We start from the raw sequence: 22,548 nt of genomic DNA on the forward strand, positions 1-22,548 counted from the left end.
TTGCAAGTGGAGACAGAGGACTCCGGAGATCAAATTTTCCTAAGCTTGCTCTGGATATTTTTCAAAATCGTCTTGCCTGATGATCTTTATTCTAAAAGCAAATGGTTAGGATGGATAGTCCTTGAGAATGTTGACAGAATAGGCAGTTATTAGGATAACATAGCAGCCTAAGGAATTAAGCCCCCCAATTAATAAAACAGTGCATGAAATGAAAAAGAAACCATAGATTTGAATATATAGCCAAATGGCCAAGAAGATGGAGAGTAGGTTATGGTGAAGGGAACTTCGGATTAGAAGTCCTCGGTAGTGAGTGAACTAAATCCTATACCAGATGTCAATGTCTGTTTTACAGTATCCCTGATAAATTAAGTTGTCCAGCATCTGCTTGACATCTTGAAAAGTAAAGGCATCTCAGGAAGGTACTTTTCTTTGCCTCTAACTTTCAACAGGCCTTCCTTAGGTTTGGCCAGATTATTCTTCCTCTTATTTTTAAGCTCAGGAGTGGAAAGAATAAATTTAATACATCTTTTATTTGGTGGTTCTTTGTTAAATGTTTTAGGGTTTCTGTTCTATCCGAATCTCTTTTCAGAGCTTTTCTCTTCCATGTGAGGCTATGTCATCTCTTTCCTCTTCTTTTGTTCTGGATTTTGAACTCTTCAAACTCGTGTTTATTCTCCCCTGGAGTGACCTAGGGGATCGATGATTTTTCTCAAATGTCCGGATCCAGAATTCCACAGTCCTGAGTGGCAGCAGACCAGGTCACAATGCCTTGCTCCCCCCTGGTTCTGATTACTCTAAAACTTACTGCCATACTTGGTTTCTGTGATTTCTTTTTGTTTAAAAATTGTTTGTATTGAAAACTTCAGATATTTTTGGCTGAATAAAGGAAAGGGATGTTTCACTTAAAGATTTGACTGGAAATGATGAACTCCATGATCAATATACCACGTCTCAAGTGTAGGTGTGCATTCAAAGAAATATACCAAACACCAAATTCAGAAATGGCAGGAATCTGAAGGAAACTGACTTTTTACTTTTCTTCCCCCCAAACTGTCATGAATTGAGCAGCTTAAATTATGATTAAATTTAAAAAACGATGTGCAACTTAATAAAAAAGTATGAATGAGAAGTAAATCTAAGAGATAGAATTATGCGTGAGCATGGGCTGAGAGAAATGAACTATTTATAATTCTTGACTTGTTGTTTCTTAGAACTAAATGCCAAGCATAAAGGCATAGATTGAATACGTATGTGTGTGTGGTGTTTTATGCCTTTGTGCATGTGTGTGTACCTGATTACACACTCGGGTCCTTGCAATATCTGGGAGACTGTGTTTTCATTTCTGGTCACCACCTTAGCAAACTAATCAATGAGGCATGAACTGCTATCTGCAGTGAAAGAAATGAAAAATAAACCAGAGATAATCCCTCAGTTAAAAGGTTATTCTGTGTGATAAAAGCTATTTTGTTAATTTATTTACTTACTGGTACAGTGAGATAAAGTGAAAGTACAATTAGGGAATTCTTGTTGAAAGGATTTTAAAGGGCAATGATGACTTAATATTTTGTATTATTTGATTGACACTTAAAAATATTTTTTAAACTAAATTTTTTGTAGCACATCAATTTCTGTGCTGTTTTGCTTTAGTTTATTTTATATTTTAAATATTGTAAATGTTTGCATATGTGCTTGATTATTCACTAAAAATAGTATTTTTAGATAAATCCTTAACATTTTATACTATGTCTCTTAATTTAATGAAGGATGGTTATTTTATGGAAAAGTGGTTCCTGTATTTTCCTATTTTTCTGGTAATTTAATGCACAGTAAATACTTTTTTAAAACTATTAATTTATTTCTTCTCCAGCTGATTCACTCAGAAAATATAGTCTTAATTTTCTGCCATGTAACCAGACTGGGTTGAATTCTGGAAAAATGGAAATAAATAGAAAATAGTTATTATATTTAAAGACTTTTTGTCTTTTGACTTTTTGTCAGAAATAATGTATAGATTATTGGATGGAAGCTGGTGAGCCATATGCATGTGGGGCGATTAGGGAAGAAATTGGTGTGAATTGGCTTAGGGCTTCTCCTATGGACAATTGAAGGAAAGGGCATTCCTGGCAGGATTAGCATCTGTAAGGCATGGATATATAAAAGTAATTAGGTACTGAATGAGGGTGGGAAAGTTTTGAGAAGTTATACTGGAAAGGAATTGAGGCATTTGATCTTAAAGGGTCTTGTACTCTATGATAAGAAGTTTGGTGAACTTTAGAAGATTTGCAGAGGGCACTGAAGGTGCTGGAATGCTGTTACTCTATAGACCACACCTAGGTCTGTACACTACAGGAACAGAAGAAGGGAAAGAACGTGAGATAAGGCAGAAGCAATGTGAATGAGGAAGAGAGTGAACTGAGGAGTAAGCTAGGTGGAATCAATAGAAGCTGGTGACCATTGACTTGAGAAGTAGAAAGTACACTAAAGGAAGAGGGGAGAATGCGGACGATCCGTCGGTCTGACTTTGGGTGACTGTGTGCATGGTGGTTTATTAACAGGTATATGGGCTAGAGCAGGTAATGTGATGTAGGTTTAGGGTGAAAGGTAAGAAATGCTTGGGCAATATCCAGATGTCCTGCACAGCAATGGAAAAATGGGGTTGGAACTTGAGAAAAAGAAAAACTCCACTTCCAGTTTGCCACAAGTGTGCTTTAATCATTGATCAATTAGACATCAATTTTATTTCTAAGCTGACCTGGAAATTATTGTGAAGTACAAACTTTTCAGTCTGAACACTAAAATTTTTGGTACTTCTTCAGAAAACAAAACAAAACAAAGAAATTTATTCATTAGAGCCCATCAATTCTCCCACGAGACTGAAAGTTGTCTCATACATAACCTGTTGAATACCTTTTTCTAACTGGAAAATAGTCTTCATTTTTATGCTCTGTATTCACCAATAGATAGGTATTGGCAATTATTAAAATACCTGTATAATGCCTGTACTTCGTGAAATCAGTCAAGGCAGGAGGAAGAACAGTAACTTTAAAGTAGAAATGGGGGGCATCTGGGTGGCACAGTCGGTTAAGCATCTGACTCTTAGTTTCCGCTCAGGTGGTATGCCCAGGGTCATGGCATTGAGCACCGTGTCGGGCTCTGCACTCAATGTGGAGTTTGCTAAAGGTTATCTCTCCTTTGCCCCTGCCCCCATGTGCATGCGTGCTCTCTCTCTAAAATAAGTGAATATTTTTAAAAAAGTGGAAGTGCGATGAAGATAATGGCCAAATACAGTAAACTTTGTTTTTAAATTGGGAGAATATACTCTTGGAAATCACAGAACATGCTGAGTTTACCTTATCCCTTTGCTTTCACTGTTTGGATTCTTCTTATTAGCCACCTTATAAGACTGGCTTCTTTCACTATTTTACTTCAGATTTAAAAATTTTACCTGTCATAGCATCCCCTGACCATGTTAGGGAAGTGAAGATGTGGACTGCAAAGGTTAAGTGGCTTGCCAAATTCACACATCTAGTAAGTGGTAGCGTCTGTCTTTTTTTTTTTTTTTTAGATTTTATTTATTTATTTGACAAAGAGAGACCACAAGTAGGAAGAGAGGCAGGCAGGGTGGGGGGAAGCAGGCTCTCCGCTGAGCAGAGAACACAGTGTGGGGCTGGATCCCAGGACCCTGAGATCATAACCTGAGCCAAAGGCAGAGGCTTAACCCACTGAGCCACCCAGGCGCCCCTGCTTTTGTCTTTTGATCCATGGTCTAATGATCTCTTGTCTCTATTATTCAGGGGGACCATGTTACACTGGAATAGGCACAGTTTTCTGATCTTGGAATTCATTTCTGATCTTTGAAATCCGAGATATGTGGGTCTGACACAAAGATCTGAAATTCATGAGTCATGCTGTTGGGCCACTCAGCTCTCATCTAAGAAACACAGATAACATCTGCCTTCTAGGACTGTTGGAATTTAAGTGGGACAAGATAGGCTATTTATCTGGTACACTGCAGGTAAGCTGCCCGTGTTAACTCTCCCTTCCTCATTATTAGGTTCAGTCTCAACTTCTTATGTTCTCAATCTGGGGAAAAAGAGAATCAATGAGTTCACCATTTAAACCTCAAAAGTTGGGCAGTTTTTAGGCCTGTAGTCCCTCTGCCTCTTTTTTTTTTTCTTGATGCCATGTTCTACTTTCTATCTTTCCTGTTTTTCAGTAGACGTTTTATTTTTTCGAAGATTAAAAGCACTATTTATTTATTTATTTATTTATTTATTTATTTATTTATTTGGCAAGTGAGGGAGAAGCAGAGGGAGCAGGAGAATCCCAAGCAGCCTCTGTGCTGAGCGTAGAGCCCAAGGTGGCTTGATATCCTGACCTATGTCGAAATCAAGAGAACAGTGCTTAACTGACTGAGCAACCCTGGCACCCATATAGTATTTGTTTTAAATTTTAATCTCCCTAACTGATGTCCTATATATTTAAGTATTGAAAACAGACTTCTTAAGAATCAATTTAGAATTTAACCTGTACTTTTAGTGCTATTATTCATATTACCACCTGGAAGGTCAGTCTGAGGAGAGTGGGATGAAATATTAAATTTTTAAAGAGTCTTACATATATTTAATAAATTGGGACACCTCACTCATTGTCCGTATTTAGTCTAGCCATCTCTAAAATGTATATACCCCATACCTAAATGCATACATCTACACAGGGGAATCATGACTCATAGTTGACGCTTGAACCAAAGTATGCAAAAAAAGGTTGTTTTAAACATTGTTTTACTTTTCAAAAAAGGACTATCTTGTTATATTATTCTGGAAAATTACAGATTAAAGGACAGTTGTTTTTATTGTGGCTAATGCCCTGGGTTTTCTGAAATCTGTTTCTTCATTCAGCCAATGTTTTTTCTTTTTCTTCTTTTTTTAAATTCCTATTATGTGTTAGTCACAATCCTGATTCTTGCTCATTGGTATGCCGCAATCTATTGTTACTCTAACAAAGACCTCATCCACGTGATCCAACCTCTACTATTGGAACCATTGAAACTGTTTCTATGAAATTGTACTATAAAGCCCATAAGGGATAATATTCAGGAGGAAATACTATAACTGACCATCTATTTAAGCATTGTTACTAGCCATTGAAAGTAATTAATAATAGTTAATGTGTGATGTATAGCTGTTTTAAGTATTTATATAGACATTTTTGGAGGGTGACATATAATGATAAAATAACTTCTCCTTATTATTACATCATCCTTACTAAACTTTTTAATATTGTAGTTGAACATTAGGAGTAGAAAAAAGGCTGAACCTAAACTACTTTCATAATGCTTATTTGTGAATATTAGAAATTATATTTGTCTCTTTTTTCTGGATATAGTCACTCTTTTAAAAAATAATTTGTTATAAAATTGCAATTTTTTGTCTAAAACAGAAATGCCAATATCCCTTTGAATGAAAGAGGTAGAAATGGTGTTAGCACAGCCTGTCTAGTTCTTATTGATCATATAGTGATTTTAGAAATAACAAATATCTTAAATAGTGGGTTTAATAAATTGTGACTCCCTTCACTGTCTGTGAAAGAACAGGAAATATACTTCTTACGCAGTGTTGCCTTTTAAAACAGGTTATCCTGAGAATTATGTAAAACTAGTTAGTTAAATGCAAGATCACCTAAATTGATAATGATTTAAATCATCTATTCATTAATAGTCCTTCTAGGAGCTTTTATTTTTTGTGGGATTGGGCCTTATCTACAAATAAACTTTGGTATTAATATAATTAAAAGAGAACAATAATATATTACTGTAGTCTACCATTTAGCCCATGTTTTATGCACGTTTAGACTATTGAACTAATCTCTGAAACAATAGAAAGACATTCTTTACTAGAAATAGCTTGCTTTTGCTTTGGCTTTGTGGCAGAATGACATGAGGGAACATATATGGTTGTTGTTGAACCTGATTGCTTTAGCAGGCCTCGGGTTGATGGTATCAGGTTCCAGCTTGCCCTGCTGGGTCAATGTGGACCCAAGCCTTTAAAGAGAAAAGTTCAGGGAAAGTTCACTTCTATTGTTTTACCATGGTTACAAAACAGAAAAGGGAGGAAAAAAAAAAAAGAAGAAGAAGAAAAGAAGAAATCTTACGTCTCTGACCCTTTGCTGCCATGAGTCCTTTACGCTTTCTGTTTTTGTCAATTAAACATTGTAACACAGGAAATTAAAACTTATAGTAATCTATAATGAATACAAGGCAATATATATTTTCTTATCACTTGTAGGTGATCTCCAGATATATCCAATGACTGCTTGTGTCTTTGCATCGAGTATTTAGCTTAATTTCATTTAAAACACTACTTATGTTTTTTCTTAGTAAAAAATAAAAAATTTGTAAGGTTGCTATGGTAGGAAAGGTTTGTTGGTTTTGGAGGGCAAGGGACATAACTTCTTAAAAGTAATTTAACTTTGATTAAATTTATTGAAATGAAGTGTTATTTTAACTTACAGTGGGAGATTTTAATTTATTATTCTATTCTGGCTATAAACCAAAGCAACATTTTCATTAAAAATTTTTTGTTTACCTTAAATGGTAAGAAATTGTGGTATATAAGGGCCAGCATGATCTTACTTGGAGCAACCTCTGAATGTCTCTTGAATATAGGTAAAAACTCAAACAAATTCATTTCCTAAGTTTAGGCTACCCATGCAAATTGTGGAAATTTTGTTCTAAAAATATTTATCAAGTGTTAGTCTGAGGAAGGTCAATGAAATGTAATTTATTGCACATTTTGTTCTCTGAGCGTATAAAATCTTAATAAGTTACAAAATGCAGTTCAATCTTTTCCTTTATTTTAATAATGATAATTTTACAAATATCTATACTGTAAAATTTATTTGTGTAAGCAAGACATAATCACTGCCTGATGATATTTCAATCTAATTATTGTCCACATTTCATTTATTAATGCAAATTTATATTTAGAAAATAGTTTTCAAATGGAAATTCTAAGGAAAAAGTTTTTTTCAAAAAATATTTAACAGCATATTGTCAAATGATTTAAAAAAGTATGTACCTGAATTTAATCATTTGACTATATACTATTAAATATTTTTGTATATACTAAGTATTTTTTCAAGTAAAGATGTTATAGGCCACTTTTGAATTTATATAGTTGCACTAAAATTACTGTTGTATTTTTTTACTTGTCATGCACAGTAATGCTTAGTTTCCAGAGGTGAGAAATGAAGAGAGGGAGTTACATGGAATCAAGATAACAGAGTAAGATGAATCTTTGTGACTTTCTAGAGCGACACTATCTATGTTATGTGCTCATTTGTTTATTGATCCTTTGCTGTTTTGACTAACATAATTTATTTTCCTTGACGTCCTCTGTGCCTAACAGAGAACTTTTTCATGATCTAGATGGAGAACAATGAAGGAAAAGGAGGGATTTAAGTATGTTTAAATTAATCGTAACGTAGAAAGTACCATGAATATTTCTCATGTAAATTTTATCATATCATTTATATTATTCAAAAATAACATTCTTGCACTCCTATTCATATTGCCTATTCATATTTCCAATATCACCCAAAATGACAAAATTTTAAATTGTCTCTATTCTGCTTATTATTTTAGCTCCTAAGGGATAGTTTCTATAAAACCTAAGTCTGGCTGTATTTACAAATGATGATCTTAATCTGTGATCCACACATTTTCAATACAGTTTCTTCATGTGTTAAAATTAGAAAATATTTAATTTGTAGTGTGTTTAAATTGCTAATTATCACTTCCAAAAAACAAAACAAAACAAAACAAAACAAAAGAACCCTGCTTGAATAACTGAATCCGGCAGCTGGTAACAAGTAACTTATGACTTATGAATTCAGAGGTCATCTAGTCCTTCACCTGCCGGCAGATAGGACTTACCTCAATGATTTAAGATAAATGGCTGCCTCTCTGATGTTAAAAACCTTCAAGAGAAGAGTCTGTAGAGACTCTACCTGATAACCTATTCTAATGTTTAAGTGCTCTAATGAGAGGAAGAACTATTTTTTCATATCTCATCTACATCCCTCCTGTTGCAGTTTAAGGACTGATACTTATTTTTAATGTTATTTTCCTGCTCTTTATTACTGTGTATTCTGAATTTATTATTGGCCAGATTTTCCCAGTGCATGAAGAGTTAGAAATAAATCTCGTGCATTTTCAAGGATCCAGCCTCGTATGTGACCTAAGTGTATGTTCCTTAACTTCAGTGGCCTTGAAACCGTGTTTTCTCCCTCCTTAGGATCATTTTTCTCCATCAATAAAGGGATATAATCATTTACTTTTATCTAGAATATCTGTCTGGGGGAATTGTTTGATTCATTCCTGCTCCAGTGCAATAAACAGCTCTAATATGGATTGGTTAAAAAATATTTAAGTTTTCTGTCATTTACCCCAGAAGTCCACTTAGAGTTTCTTCCAAAGAGAAATTCTCCAAAGTTTCTCAAGACCCAATATAATTTTTAAGTAAATTGTTAGCTTTGCAGATATTCTACTGGTTTCATTTATTCTATTTTTTATGTAAGAATCTGTATGAAGAAGAGGCAGCAAAATAAATGTTGAAGTTTTTTTTTTTTTAAGTACTCTGTCATTTGCTTTTCTACCTGACAATATTAAAATGATATATATTTAAAACCTCATTTTGTCATTTTCACAATTCAAGTATCTTTCAAATATGAGCATTCAAAAATTTAAATCTTAGTGTGACTTTCAAGATCCTTTATGATGAGGTCCTGTTTCCTTTTCATCCTTTTTTCTAGTAATGCTCCCCTTGCACTCATCACATGCACACACCACACTTGATGCCTACAGGTCACATTTGGGCTCTCTAGATATTCTAATTCCCACCCTCCCTGGGGTTTTCTGTGCCACTCCTCCAACTACTTCTCATGTTTCCATTTCCATGGCATTTCTTCCTTTGAAATTCTGCAAAGATGGGAAGTCCCTGGGATGGAATACATAAAGTGAAATATGATTTCAAAAATAAAACCAGTTGATTCATTAATTTACTTCATGGAATTATTTCAAATTCGAGAATTATTTCAAATTCAAGAAGTACAGTCTTGTTGAAGTCAGGAACTTTTTTTTTTCTTTCTTTTCTATCCCCCTTTAGACAAATGTGGTCTCAGAGTATATTATACTGTTATTAAACAGACTATTTATAATTCCATTTAAATGAAAGATATTTGTACAATTTAAAAAAGAAATAACATGTTTTATTACTCAAGAGCAAATTTATGGACTTTGGTGATGAATCAATATTAGAATATAATACCTATAAAAGTAAAGTTTGGATATGAATAAGTTATAGTCATTTTTAAAATACTTAAGAACCCTGAGAAAAGTGATTGACAAAATATGTCATAGCAACATTTTAAGATTGCTTAAAAAAAAGAAAAAGAAAAGAAGTTGATAAAAGACAATACTTGGGAGATATTAGCTTGCTGATCTGAATGTCTTGCAAATCCCATTATGCTGTGAAAATCATATATCTTCAGTAAAGATTATTTTGTAATTATTATACTTGTGTAATTGTCACATTCTTTGAATGGTAGTTATAAAATTGCACAAAAGAAAGCATACTAGTTTGATTTGAAAAATACCAGAAAAATTTCATCTCAAAGCCTTACTATGTAGTTTTCAAATAAGTTCTTTTAGCTCAAAGTAAAATATGTGATATCTCTCTCCAGATCTGTGTTTGGAAAAAGAGATTATATTGATCTTCTCTGGTACATTTTAAGAAGGGTCATTTCCTTAGTTAATATAATCATATTCCTTTCTCAAAGGAATAAAATGAGAAGTGAAAAAATAAATCAATTGCTTTGATTCCATCAGATCAAACTCATTTTAATATTAGTCTTTAATTTGACGTTATAGTATGTTGATTGATTTGGTACTATACATGGAGGTATGAAAATGCAGTAGAGATACAGTTTGTATTTTGTATGCTTAATGGATTCTGGATCAGGGTTTTTTTTTTTTTTTTTTTTTTTCTCTTTCATTTTTAGTTTTAGGGAAAAATGCTAGTCCTTTGTTGATAGGGTTTCAATGGTCTCATTTTCATTTACAGGTGATTAGTAACTTCCGAACAAACAAATTCGTGTTATTCTTCAAATATTTTATCATCTTTCCCATTTCGGTGGGCCTGGTGAAGTTCTCTTATGTGCTCTCTTACAAGTATAAAAGACAGATAGTGGGATCTGTTTATAAAACACCATGTGCCTCTGAATTATCTGTTTGCCTGTCCAGCTCTTCATCCCCACTTTAGTTGTCCTCTACAGCCCATCATCATAGTTTATCTACATTTCTGTCATTATCTTCTAGCAAAGATTTCACTCTCCAGTCTTTCTCTGCAACTTCATGCTTGGCACCAGCTTAATGTCGAGGCAGAATGCATCATAAATGTGAGACTTCAATCTGAAATAGAGTGCAAAGAATAATTCTTGAATATATAGTATTAAGTAGATTCTAATATGAAAATGGAATGCATTTCTGCTTTATTCAGCATTATGCAATACCTCAAAAATGTCCATTTTCTTCAGAAACAATAGAATTAGAGCAAAATGTGTGATGGAAGCAAATTACCATAAACAAATAAAATTATTCTGAAAAAATACTTTGGCCAGTGAAACATCATAGTTTATATTTCTGAAAGAAGCAGTTTTATTTTATATCAAACCAGCGTGTTAAGAGCATGGAAGGTGTCCAAGTAGTCACAGCCCATATTTTTGCTAAATTGCAGAAATAGCAAGCAGATTGGGAAATTATGTCATACTGTTTTGATTATTTCAAATCTAAATATTTACAAATTTTAATTAAGGAACTGTTACTTTAAAAATGCAACTTCATCATTGTAAAAATGCAAGTATTTTGTTCATGAATATTAACATCTTAGATTTAGGCAGGGTCAATAATACATGTCTAATCCAGTTTTTGCTTCCTTGTGTTTTTCTGATTCTTTTTTCTTTTTTTTTTAAGATTTTATTTATTTATCATCATGACCTGCCATCTTGACCTGAGCTGAAGTCAGACATTTATCTGACCGAGACACCCAGACACGCCTTCCTGATACTTTATAGATAAAGATATATATACTAAAATGCCACTTAAGAACTCTGAAGCTGTATAGGGTTCTGTTTGAGACCTGTAATATTTACATTAGAAAATACTTTGAACGCACACACACACACGACTTGAAGTCAGTTGGTAAGGCTAGGGGATATTTACAATAAGAAGGTTATAACCACTAAATTTCTTGATTGATGAGAGGAAAAGTGGCCTGTTTCTAACAAGAAAAAAATAAACAGAAATAAATGTAAGATACTATATGAGGGTATAAAAAATAACGTCAGCAATTCAAGATAGTTGTTGGGAAGGGTGGGCTTTGGGGATGAGGAAAAGACAGAGGAGATAGGAATTTGAGCATACTTACAAAGTTCTTATGAACCGTAAAATACTATTGTCATAGTGGAGGCTTCATGGCATTCTGAGAAGAGATCATACTGATATAATTGGTTTTAAACAGCAAAAAGTTGATGTGTGGATGGAGATGGAAAGTACAGATGGCAGGCCTGATGGCAAATGAGCAGCAGAAATAATTTTCCTGAAGTCTCAGTTATCGATGGATTGGAGGAGTTTCTTGGTAGTTAGGAAGTTACCTATCTATCTATGCATTCATTTATAGTCTTGGGCTGTGTGAATTCAATGATTTAATCCATAAAAACATTTTTTAATAAATCCATTTTTAATGATGTTTAATGATATTTTAATGATTATTTTTAACATTGTTTAAACCACTATCTTCCACACATTTTGGCTACCTCTATCTATTCAACATAAATACTCATTTACATGTAGGATATTTTCTTCAAATGAACCCCAGTGTCCTGAAAGTTGTAGCAGATAACATTCTGGTCACTAAATAGTGCTGAAGGACCAAATTTTTCTCATTTTTGGCTATGGACTTTATTCTGATTTTCAACTAGGAATCATTGGATAAATAAAGGTCAACATCTCAACACAAAATATTATCACTAGAGAAAAACATAAAATATTATCACTAGAGGAAAACCCAGTGATAATAATCACTGGGACTTTTTAGCTATTTAATCATTTTTGATTCTGTCCTAGACCTGTCTTAATCGCCATTATCTTCCAACACAGTGGATCGTTCTTTATAAATGTGCTAGTACATACAGGTTAGTGCTTGTTCCCACATTACTATCATAAAGATATCAATGTAAATTAATCCTTTTTAAATCAAAATTTATCAGAAAATTACTATAATGATTTTAGAAGCAAAGAAGCACACATAAATTATTTTAATTTTATTAAAACCCACTTATTTCTACCCTTCTTTATTTGAGGAGATTAAATGTCATCATGTAAGTAGGTTGAAAGTGAGTTTTTATTATTCTCTTTTGAACTCAATAAAAAGTCTTGCATTGTACTGACTTATTTTAAGATTGTATCTACCTTTTTCTCCCCGTACTTAGGCAGATGATTTTGAGCCATTTGTCAATAATCAGATTACAGTCTTTTGTAAGTCAAGGTTTATCTGTCCATCTAATCTTAATGTGTAGACTCCAGATAGTTGTTACCATCATTCTAAATGCAACTTTCTATCCTCTCTTCTCCTATAAGAATTAATGGAGAATTAGCTGGGAGGAATAGATTTGCCCTGATTAGTATTCTACTGTTCATTCTAGGTAGATTCCTTACCCTACCCATAGGAGTTGAGGGCTTTGGGTTTCTTTTCTCAAAAAGTATGTGTATGTTTGATGCGTAGTATCAGCAGTTAAGCTGTAGCTTATATAATGCTCTTCTGTTTTAAGTAGTTACAACAAATAATGAGGTATTTATGATGCATCTTGCATAGTCAGCTTTACCTGCAGCAACAAACACCACCAAAATCTCAATGGCTAATGACAATAAACATTTATTTCTAGCTTATGTTACTTGAGGACTCCTGGTCAGGCAAGTTAATGGGGTCCATTGGGGTCTGTTTTCCTGGAAGAGCAGAAGCTCAGGAAGGGGCAGAGCTATACGAGTGCACGGTTGACTTCTGCTCAGGGCATGTGTCACATCTGCTCACATGCCATTGGCCACAACAAGTTCTAAGAAGAGAAAAGCCTTCCAATACTAAGAAGTGTATTTTTCTTATGCTACCTTCAGGAAAGTAGAGCAAGGGCAATGAAGGAACAGCCAGTTGTGAACAGAGAATAGAGTAGCATATATTTGTCAACATGAATTTGCTAAATGCTTCCTGTCCTTTGTGCTAGCCTGCATATTCCACACAAGTAAGAAGATCTAGAGTTCTTATTTAGAAGTATGTTTTTGGAAAATGAACAATTTTTTTTTTTTAAAGCAAGGAAAAGCTAACCAGTTACACTTTTGAAATCTACATTGAGATGGCCATAAATATGTTAGAATATAAGTTCTTAAACAGATATTTGAAAATCCAGTTGTATGTATTCTAAATTAGCTTCTGAATAAGAGTGGCAAGGCTCTTCAGTATGATTCTCACAGAACCTCTTGGAATGTTATGGTCTAATAATTTTTTCTCCTGTATGAAATTCTTGTGAATTGATTAAATTGACTTTAGAAGGAATCTATTTTTTTCTCACTAATATTTAAGAAGTAATTTATGGTTTAATCCTTTAAAATAAAATTAAGTCTCCATTTAGTGGCATCATTTATGCTGTGGTCAGCACCACCTTTTCCTAAGGTAATTATTATCATGGTTTTAGGAAAGATGTTAGGTTATATTTCAATGCTTTTATTTTTTTTAATCAACTTTGTTCCTTGTCTCAATAAATCTCTATTATTGTATGAGTTCAATGCTAACTTTCACATGACAAATATTTTCTGCTTCAATGTGGAGGAAAAATAAATGTAATTACTTTCAGAGGTTTATTGTTTTATAGGACTGTTGTCAGTAAATAGGATGCAAAGAATTTGTTAATGTTTGCTTGCTAAGCTTATTGAAGGTGGAGGTTTATATAAGCCCAGAATTATTTTCTTTCTTCCCTGTTTCATAGTACTTTAAACCAATCAAGAAAATAATTCATTGGTGCCAAACTTTTGAAAGCCGTTTTGTTAGAAATGTAGATTTAAACACACTACATGATTTTCACTTTAATTTACTGTCATAAAGGGTGAAATTTATATGAAAATGATATGCATTTTAGAGTCCTTGTAAAACTGAACTTATTTCACATTTTTCACAAGTACCTTGTGAATATTTGAGTTTAGCAAATACATTCCTTGGGCCTTGATTTTTAGAATAGAATGCTGCAGCATGGGATACAATGGAGAGAACATGGATTTAGCATAGCTTCATTCAAATATGTGCTGAAAACATTTTTTTTTTTTTTTTTTGATGAGGAGGAGCGAAAGGAGAAGACAATAGCAGAAACCAAAGCTAGCCCACTGTGTGCATGGGTATATTATCCACACGCACCTGTCTGTGTGTGTGGGGTGGTGTGTGTACAGATGTGTTAATATAATTTGGGGTTGGCTATGAAGCTGGAGGGGTTCTTCTGTGGAATGATGTCGTGGCAGTTGGTCATCACATAAAAAATTAATGTTGGGGGAGAATAGTGAACCAGGAATGTAGGCTCCCATGTCTAAAAACAACTACAGAATTCACAGGATGAAACAGCATGGAATTGAATTCACACCTTATTATGAAACCTGAATTTGTCCTTATACTTCCTTTCTTAGAATTAACGTACCATTCTGTTTCTCTGCTTACACTTTAACATCTCACAAAGGATCACTTCTGAATTTTATTTTTATCTTTCTACCTCACTAAAACTTTATTTCTCTTTATTTTCTTTCTACTTTATTATTGTAATATGTATCTTAAATTTCTTCTTCAAACCCTAGTGACTCTCTTAACTATCTCCTTATCAATTCCCCTTTCAGGCTTTCACTGTTTCCCATTTCCTTTTACATTTGATCTTTCTGAATTCCGTGCTCTGATGTTTAAGTGATTTTCACTTATATATCTGCACAGAAAGTCATCAAATAGAAAATAATTTGTAACAGGATACAGAGTGATACACATTTGTATATTGTTGGAAGACCCAGTGGTGAATAAAGTAGGATCATTTGGGGGAAAACAACTCCATCTAAAGTTACATGTATTATAAATGTAATAATTATCAACTATCATACTGAGTTTATTATATCTCAGATTTAAAAACTTACCTAAGAAAACATCTTATCATAGAGTAGTTTAATAAGCATTCATATTTATTGATTTCATACAGATTCATATATATAGAACCATTTATGAAAAAAAGATTACTTAAATGCATCTGTGCTTCTGTTAAGTAACACTGCTGTCAGTTAAGAGCTTTTAGTGTGTACCTCAATTCACATGTACGTGTGTATCAGTACTTCTGCAAGTTATGAATATCTGCTACATGCTTAAAGATCAAGGAGAGCTGATAAAGGGTTATTAGCAAGTCTGATTTTAGATTTTAGGTCGAGGGCTGGTTTTGTATTCTTTAATCTATAATTCAGGAAAAGTCACTAGAAAATAATTAACTAGTTAAAGTTAAAATTTAGAAGCCTTTAAAGTAAGTGCAGTTAATTTAAAGTTGAAATGATTGGATCTTGCTTTTAACTTATTAAAAGTTAAGTTTTTTGAACTTCTCTTAACCAATGAAGGCTAAGATGTGGTGAGGGATGAGAAATGTTTGGAAACATCATCTTTCATTAATTATTATTTTCAAACATGAAGTTTGCATTTTATTTACTCTGGTTCTACAAAGGGGAAAAAAGATAAGGACATCTTCCTTTCCCCAGTATTAGACTATTAGTAGATCTGTGTATATGGCGCTAGTCCAGTCTCAGTGATCTAACGTACTCGATGGCACTTCTGTAAGTGTAACCCTATAAAATAAGGTTGTCTATTTCTTGTCATCTTTCCCTGAGCTTGCTTTCTCAACAGAAGGAAGGTCTCCCAGTTCTTGCTGAGATCCGTTTTTTATTTCTTGGTCTTTTCTTTTTTCTCCATCCATTTGCCATTTCCTTTGGCTTTAGCATGCGTGGAGAATGCTAGCCTTGTCAAAACCATGTGCGTGCATGCACACGTGCACAAGTATGCTTTTCACAGAATTTCAGAGTACATTAGTCAAGGAAGTATAGCAAAGTCCTGTGACAAAAACAGAACAGAACAGGTGCAATTAAAACTAAGACCATGCAATCAACCGTTTTACGCAGTGCAAATTTAGGACTCCAGCAAAATAAGGAAAGGAACATCACTTTTAAAATTTTTTGATTAACATTTAACAATTAACATTTTGACACACAGTGAATCTATGGCAGTTTTATACATTTGACTGCAATATTTAGTTGAGAGAGTTAATAGGAGTTTTGGCATTCCCTTCAAATATTTCTTCCAATCTCATGAAGAGTTTTGTGCAAAAGTTGAATAACAGAAAAATTCCTTAGATTGATTCAGAATGTCTTCTGTAGCAAAATTCTACCATTGTCCTTTTAAATCCTGTTCAGTTTTGATATCTTACATACTACTAGGCTTTGTTGTTTATAAACTACTCACCACACACCACCCATTTAGGTATAATAAATCTTATCAATAAACCCAACAAAAGACTATGGAGTTTCTTACTAAAGAGGCCATATCTTGTAGGGAGATACATAGTAGTCCCTCCTTATCTGTGGCTTCAGTTTCCTGATGTGAACATGGTCTGGAAGCAGATGATCCCCCTTGCATAATGTCAGAAGGTCAGTAGTAGCCTAATACCACATCACAGTGCCCATCATTCCTGTCACTTCATTTCATCATGGAGGCATTTTATCATCTCACATCATCTCAAGAGATGGAAGGGTGAGTCTCAGTAAGGTAAAATATTTTAAGAGTGGGAGAGACCATATCTACATAATTTATTTTAGTATAATATTTACATAATTTATTTTAGTATTTTGTTATAGTTCTATTTTATTTTATTTTTCTATTTTATTATTCTATTTTATTATAAATTATGGTTATAATCTCTCTCTGTGCCTAATTTATAAATTAAACTTCATCATAGGTATGTATGTATAAGAAAAAACATAATATATAGAGAGTTTGATATGATCTGTGATTTCAGGTACCCGCTGGGAGTCTTAGAATGTATCCCCCTCACAGATGAGGAGGCTACTATACTCCTCTTTCTCACTCAAACAGGGAAACCTCAAGATTTAACAAAATCCATTTTTGAGGTCTAAAGAAGCCCTGTGTTTAGGAAAATGAAAGGTAGTTTTCAGAAAGTCAGACTAAATGTTAACAAAGAAAAAGAAATGCAATTCCAAAGTTGACCACCTCAAGGTATAAGTAAAGCTGAGAGTTTTTTTATGCAGTTAGCCATCTACATGTCTCCATTTTTCATCATTTTTTAAACTTTTTGACATATTTTGTGTCAAAAATATTTCTTTACATTTGTAGATCCCCTTGATATATAGGAGTTTTGGAGGCTAAACTTGCCCTAAGGCAAATAGGCAAGTTATAATTTCTAGTCAATAAAGTCTAGAGGTTATGTTCCTAATATGCAGGCAAGCTAGGATCTACTTCTAATTATTTATCTTCTCTTTATGCTAACACTTCTAAAATAAAGTACTCTTCTGTACATGCACGATTTACTTTTAATATTTTCAGAGCATTATATGTTAGTTTTTCCTGGTGTTTGAAAAATAATTTTCTTTTAGTATCACTGAATCCATCTCTTAGATGCTCTACTTTATTGTCTTTCTGATTAAAGCAAAATAAAACAAAGCAAAGCCTTGCTCCTTGCCAAATATTCAGAAGATTTTGAAAAACTAACAGGGAAGTAAAGCACTTATGATACATTAGCCCAGTGGTCCTTGAGAAATATGCAATGTGTGTATTTCTACCAGTGTTGTGTTAGTATTTTTTATCTTTGCCAAACTGATGGACAGAATTTGATCTTGAATTCCCTTTTTACTAGTGAGGATGTGTTTTTTTAAAAAATGATTATTATTATTTATTCATGTTTTTCCTGTTTGTATTCTTTTGCCATTTGTTTTTGGAAACTATTGCTTATAAAATAAGGACAATAATCTTTTGTCTTTGATATATATATTTTTCTATTTTATCACTAATTTTTCACCATTAGTTTTCCTAAAAACATTTTTAATTTCTATGTAGATAATTCCATCAATTATTTTTTTAGTAGTTTCTGGTACCAATGTCATGCCTATAAATTTCTTTATTACGCAAAGTATAGTTTTCTTTTAGTCTTTTGTAATTTTTAAGTCTGTAATTACTTAACCTGTTTCCTTAAATGCATAAAATGGGAATCTGTCTCAACTTCCCAAATAGTAAGTGAAATGTTCTGATTCCATGTTATGAATAATATAACCTCACGATGTAATTAAATGCAGTATTTTAGGACTCTTGTATATCATCATGTATATGCAGGCAAGAACTTATCAGAAAGTTTTAGTCTCAAGATGGTTTATTTTTTTTTATTTTTTTTTAATTTTTTTTTTTTAAAGATTTTATTTATTTATTTGCCAGAGACAGAGGGAGAGAGAGAGAGCGAGCGAGCACAGGCAGACAGAGAGGCAGGCAGAGGCAGAGGGAGAAGCAGGCTCCCCGCCGAGCAAGGAGCCCGATGTGGGACTCGATCCCAGGATCCCAGGATCATGACCTGAGCTGAAGGCAGTCTCTTAACCAACTGAGCCACCCAGGCATCCCACAAGATGGTTTATTTTTGATGATGATGTAGATACATCAAATAAATCAAGTGATTAGAAAAGCACAACTTATTATGGAAGTATGAATTACATTTTCAAATACATGTGATCGATTTTAAAACCAAGTTCAAAAATGTACGTATTTGGGCATGGGATACCCTCACTGATGATTTCTAGCTCCACATATTGCAATTAGTTTAAAAATTCATGGAATATTCTTTTTCCAACCACATCACTTTGAAACACTAAGATCCAGAGTATTCGGTTAGGTAGAGGTAGGATAATGCAAAGAGCACACAGACTCAGCGCCCTTCCACTTTATCATCATTATCAAACTTACACCATACAAAACACTTCGACATGTCATAGCCCCAGCCCCTCAGGTACTTAAATGCTATGAAGACAATGTAGATTCGGAAGGCCATAGACCAACAGTGAGCTTCTATTCCTTCCTTTGCCCACTCATTCATTTTTTTCCTTTAATAGGTACTTATTGAGCCCTCAATCTTCCTATGTTTTGGGGACATAGCAGTGAACAAAACATTCAAAAATTCTTTCCCCCAAGGAGGTTATCTGACAAAACACAGTTGCTAATAAGCACATAAGTATATAGTTTTTCTAAACAATACTCAGGCTAAACCTACACTGGGGTGAAGGAGTAGAACCATTAACTGGACCCAGTGACCTATGTGTGGGGGTTAGGGAAGGTGAGTTCTGGAGATCTCTAACTGAAGAGCATTCCAGAAAGCAGCAACAGCAGGTGGAAAGGTATGGAGGCAGGAACGTTCAATTATTTTTCAAAATAGTGCATGTAAATCAAAATGATAAATACATTTGGAGTTGCGGAATAGAAATAAAACCTTGAAAGTAAATTTCAAAAATTCATCTCTATATGGCTACCTACTTCTAATGTAAATTTCTTCAGAGCTGAAATATTTCTATGATTAGTATGGCCATTCAGAGTGGAATTTGGCTGGACGACCTGATATTACTCAGCTCTTCTACCTTAGCAGTTTATGGTCTCTTCAAGTTACTTCTTCTTCTCTCATCATTCTATTCATCTGTAAAATGGGCCCAAGGACAACATTTTTCTGATACCATTACTGTGAAGTTTAAATCATACAATGCCTATCAAAGTATATAGCATATATACTTAATGGCAATCATATACTAAATTCAGTTATTAAAAATCTGATGATTTTTCATCTCTACCTTGACAATAGCAGCTAACTTAATTTTCACTCAAATCTCATCACGAAAATCTACAAAATCGTGAGCCATCACATTTCACATACTATCACTTCCTAAGGATGAATGCTATAATTAGTTGATGCTTTGCCCTTTTTGAATGCCCACTCTTAGACCTTCAATATTTGTCTTGCCTTTTGCAGTATGTCCTTCAGTTACCAAGCTTTCCCACCCGTTTTAGTTGTATTAGTACCACAGAATTCACACATACAAAATCTATAAAGATGGTCTAGAAATTCTGTACAAATGGAGCATCTACTGAGGCCTTAACCTAGCCATCATTTCTCATTCTCCACTTACTCTTTGCCTTAGAGCCCGTGATCATGCTGTTTGAAACCTTTAATGCCTTCTCACTTACCTCCATCAGTCAAAATCCACACATTTCAAGACCCACTGCAAATGCTAATTCCCTTTTAATAGTATTTGAAATTTTATTCTATTTTTTAATCACTTGAGACTTAGTATCCTAAGTAACTGTATATTCTACCAATAGGAAATTCCTTTTTGGAGTAAAGATTGTATTTTGTTGTCATTTTCTCTGTTATAGTTTCGAGGATGGGTCATTGTACCCGGTGGTTACCAAACACATGTCTGTGGGCTATCATATTGTTGAAGAAAGGAGCACATTGGAATGTGTCATCAGATGGAAACTCACGGACTTTGAGAATTCTTTTTTCTGAGCATGCATCTGAGGCAGAGTTCTAGATATCAGAAAGCCCTTTTAATCAGTAGATAAAGAAATCAAGTGAAATACAGAATTTTATCATTTGTTTTAAAAAATAAATGTAATAGCTGTTATCTTCCTAGAATTCTCTGTAAAATAATGCTGGCCACAAACTTAACCATAAAACAGTGTTTCCATTTGAGCCAAGGAATAAGATCTATACTTTTATTCATAGTAACACTACGTTTTAACACATCGTTGCCTGAGTTCTCATATTTATAGAATAGAAATATTTCTAACTTACCAAATTATTGAATTAAATGAAAGGATACACATGAGGTGCTCAGAAGAATTCCTGGTACGTATAAATACGTCAGCTCTAAATGTAAGCCCTTATCATTTTGTCTTTTTAAGTAACACCATTAAGGCAATACTTTTTTTAGCATTTTAGATTATGATTTAGGTATGGATAAATAAACGTGGAAATTCTGGAATTAACATAATGACTGGGATTTAAAGAACAGCCTCTGCACAGTACTTTAGAAAAAAAAGAAACTCCCCTGATAAAACAATGTCTATTCAAGCTTGAAAGGACAATTGTCGATGTCTTCTTCAACTCTGTGGTACAGGCAGTTTATATCATAATTTCTTATAATATTGAGCATTAGTATTAAAAGGCCATTCATTAAAGAAAACACTTTCATAAAGTATTAAATAGAATTCAATTAATGTAAATCATATTAATAGCAATGTTTGGTGCTTATGTAACATCTATGTCAGATAATGAATTAAGCATGTTATTAAATCTCTGCAGGCTGGAAACAGCATACCTTTGTCTGACTTAATATAATCCTTTCATTACTTCATAGACCTAGAATTCTCCTAGGAGTATTAAAAAGTTGTCAGGAGGTCTCTGAATTCTGGGGGTGGTATCTGAATTTCTGTGCTCCTCAACTGCATTTCTTGACAGCTCCCCATGCATTACACAGTGGAGGGGAATGGTGATTCTATTTTGTTTCCTAACAGGTTTCTCAAATAAATTAGTTATGTACATTTTCTTCAGCTGTAGCAAACAAATAACTTGTCAGTGGAAGGTGAAAACATGTATTTTAGGTTGAGCCAGCCATCTTCCCTCTGCATTCACAAGCAGGAAGACAAGATTTTTCTTAGTTCTGATTTCATAGAGTCTGTTTTTAACCTGCATTTGAAGCTACATCTCTAAGCACCAGTAGTTTAATCCAAACATAACTATTGCATCTACTTTTGTAATTTATCAGTGTAGAGGTTTACACCAAATGGCTTTTTTCTGTGAAGATTTACTTTACCAGAAATTTATGATTCTGATTGCTTTAGAACATCAAGACTGATGCACATTTACTATAGTTTCCCCCCCCCATCCTTATTGTTGTTGGTTAGTGATTATTTCTTTATAAAATATTTTTTATCATGTAGATTAAAAATACGTAGTAGGGGTGCCTGGCTGGCTTGATCAGTAGAGCTTGTAACTTTTGATCTTGAGGTTGCGAGTTCAAACCTTGCACTGAGCCTACAGTGTACTTAAAAAAAAAAATGTAGTAGCAAGTATGATCAAGATTGAGATAAGACTTATAGAAAAATGATAAAACTCAGTTAAATCATTAATGAGTTTCCTTGTTCTGGGTACAAACCCCTGTCAGAGTAAAATATTGAAAGGGACATGGATTAATTATGGAGTCAGATTTCATCCACACAATTGATTACATAACACCAACTTGTTTTTGAATACCCTAAAATGAAACATTTACAACATACATACATCTAAAGTAGATAAATGAATCATAATGTCTTAAAGACATTTTACCAAAAATCA

General features: G+C 33.5%; 1 protein-coding gene and 1 long non-coding RNA gene across 3 annotated transcripts in view; both read left to right on the forward strand.

Annotated features, from left to right (window-relative positions):
* Window positions 1–22,548, forward strand: part of DACH1 (dachshund family transcription factor 1) — a 425,210-nt gene that overhangs the window by 151,541 nt on the left and 251,121 nt on the right. The gene's annotated exons all lie outside the window — the stretch shown is intronic.
* On the forward strand, window positions 1,827–2,423 carry LOC116574425. Its single transcript, XR_004279287.1, has 2 exons — window positions 1,827–2,298; window positions 2,335–2,423. It is a non-coding gene; the product is annotated as an uncharacterized LOC116574425 (long non-coding RNA).

This window comes from Mustela erminea, chromosome 15, assembly GCF_009829155.1.
Source record: "Mustela erminea isolate mMusErm1 chromosome 15, mMusErm1.Pri, whole genome shotgun sequence".
NCBI lineage: Eukaryota > Metazoa > Chordata > Mammalia > Carnivora > Mustelidae > Mustela > Mustela erminea.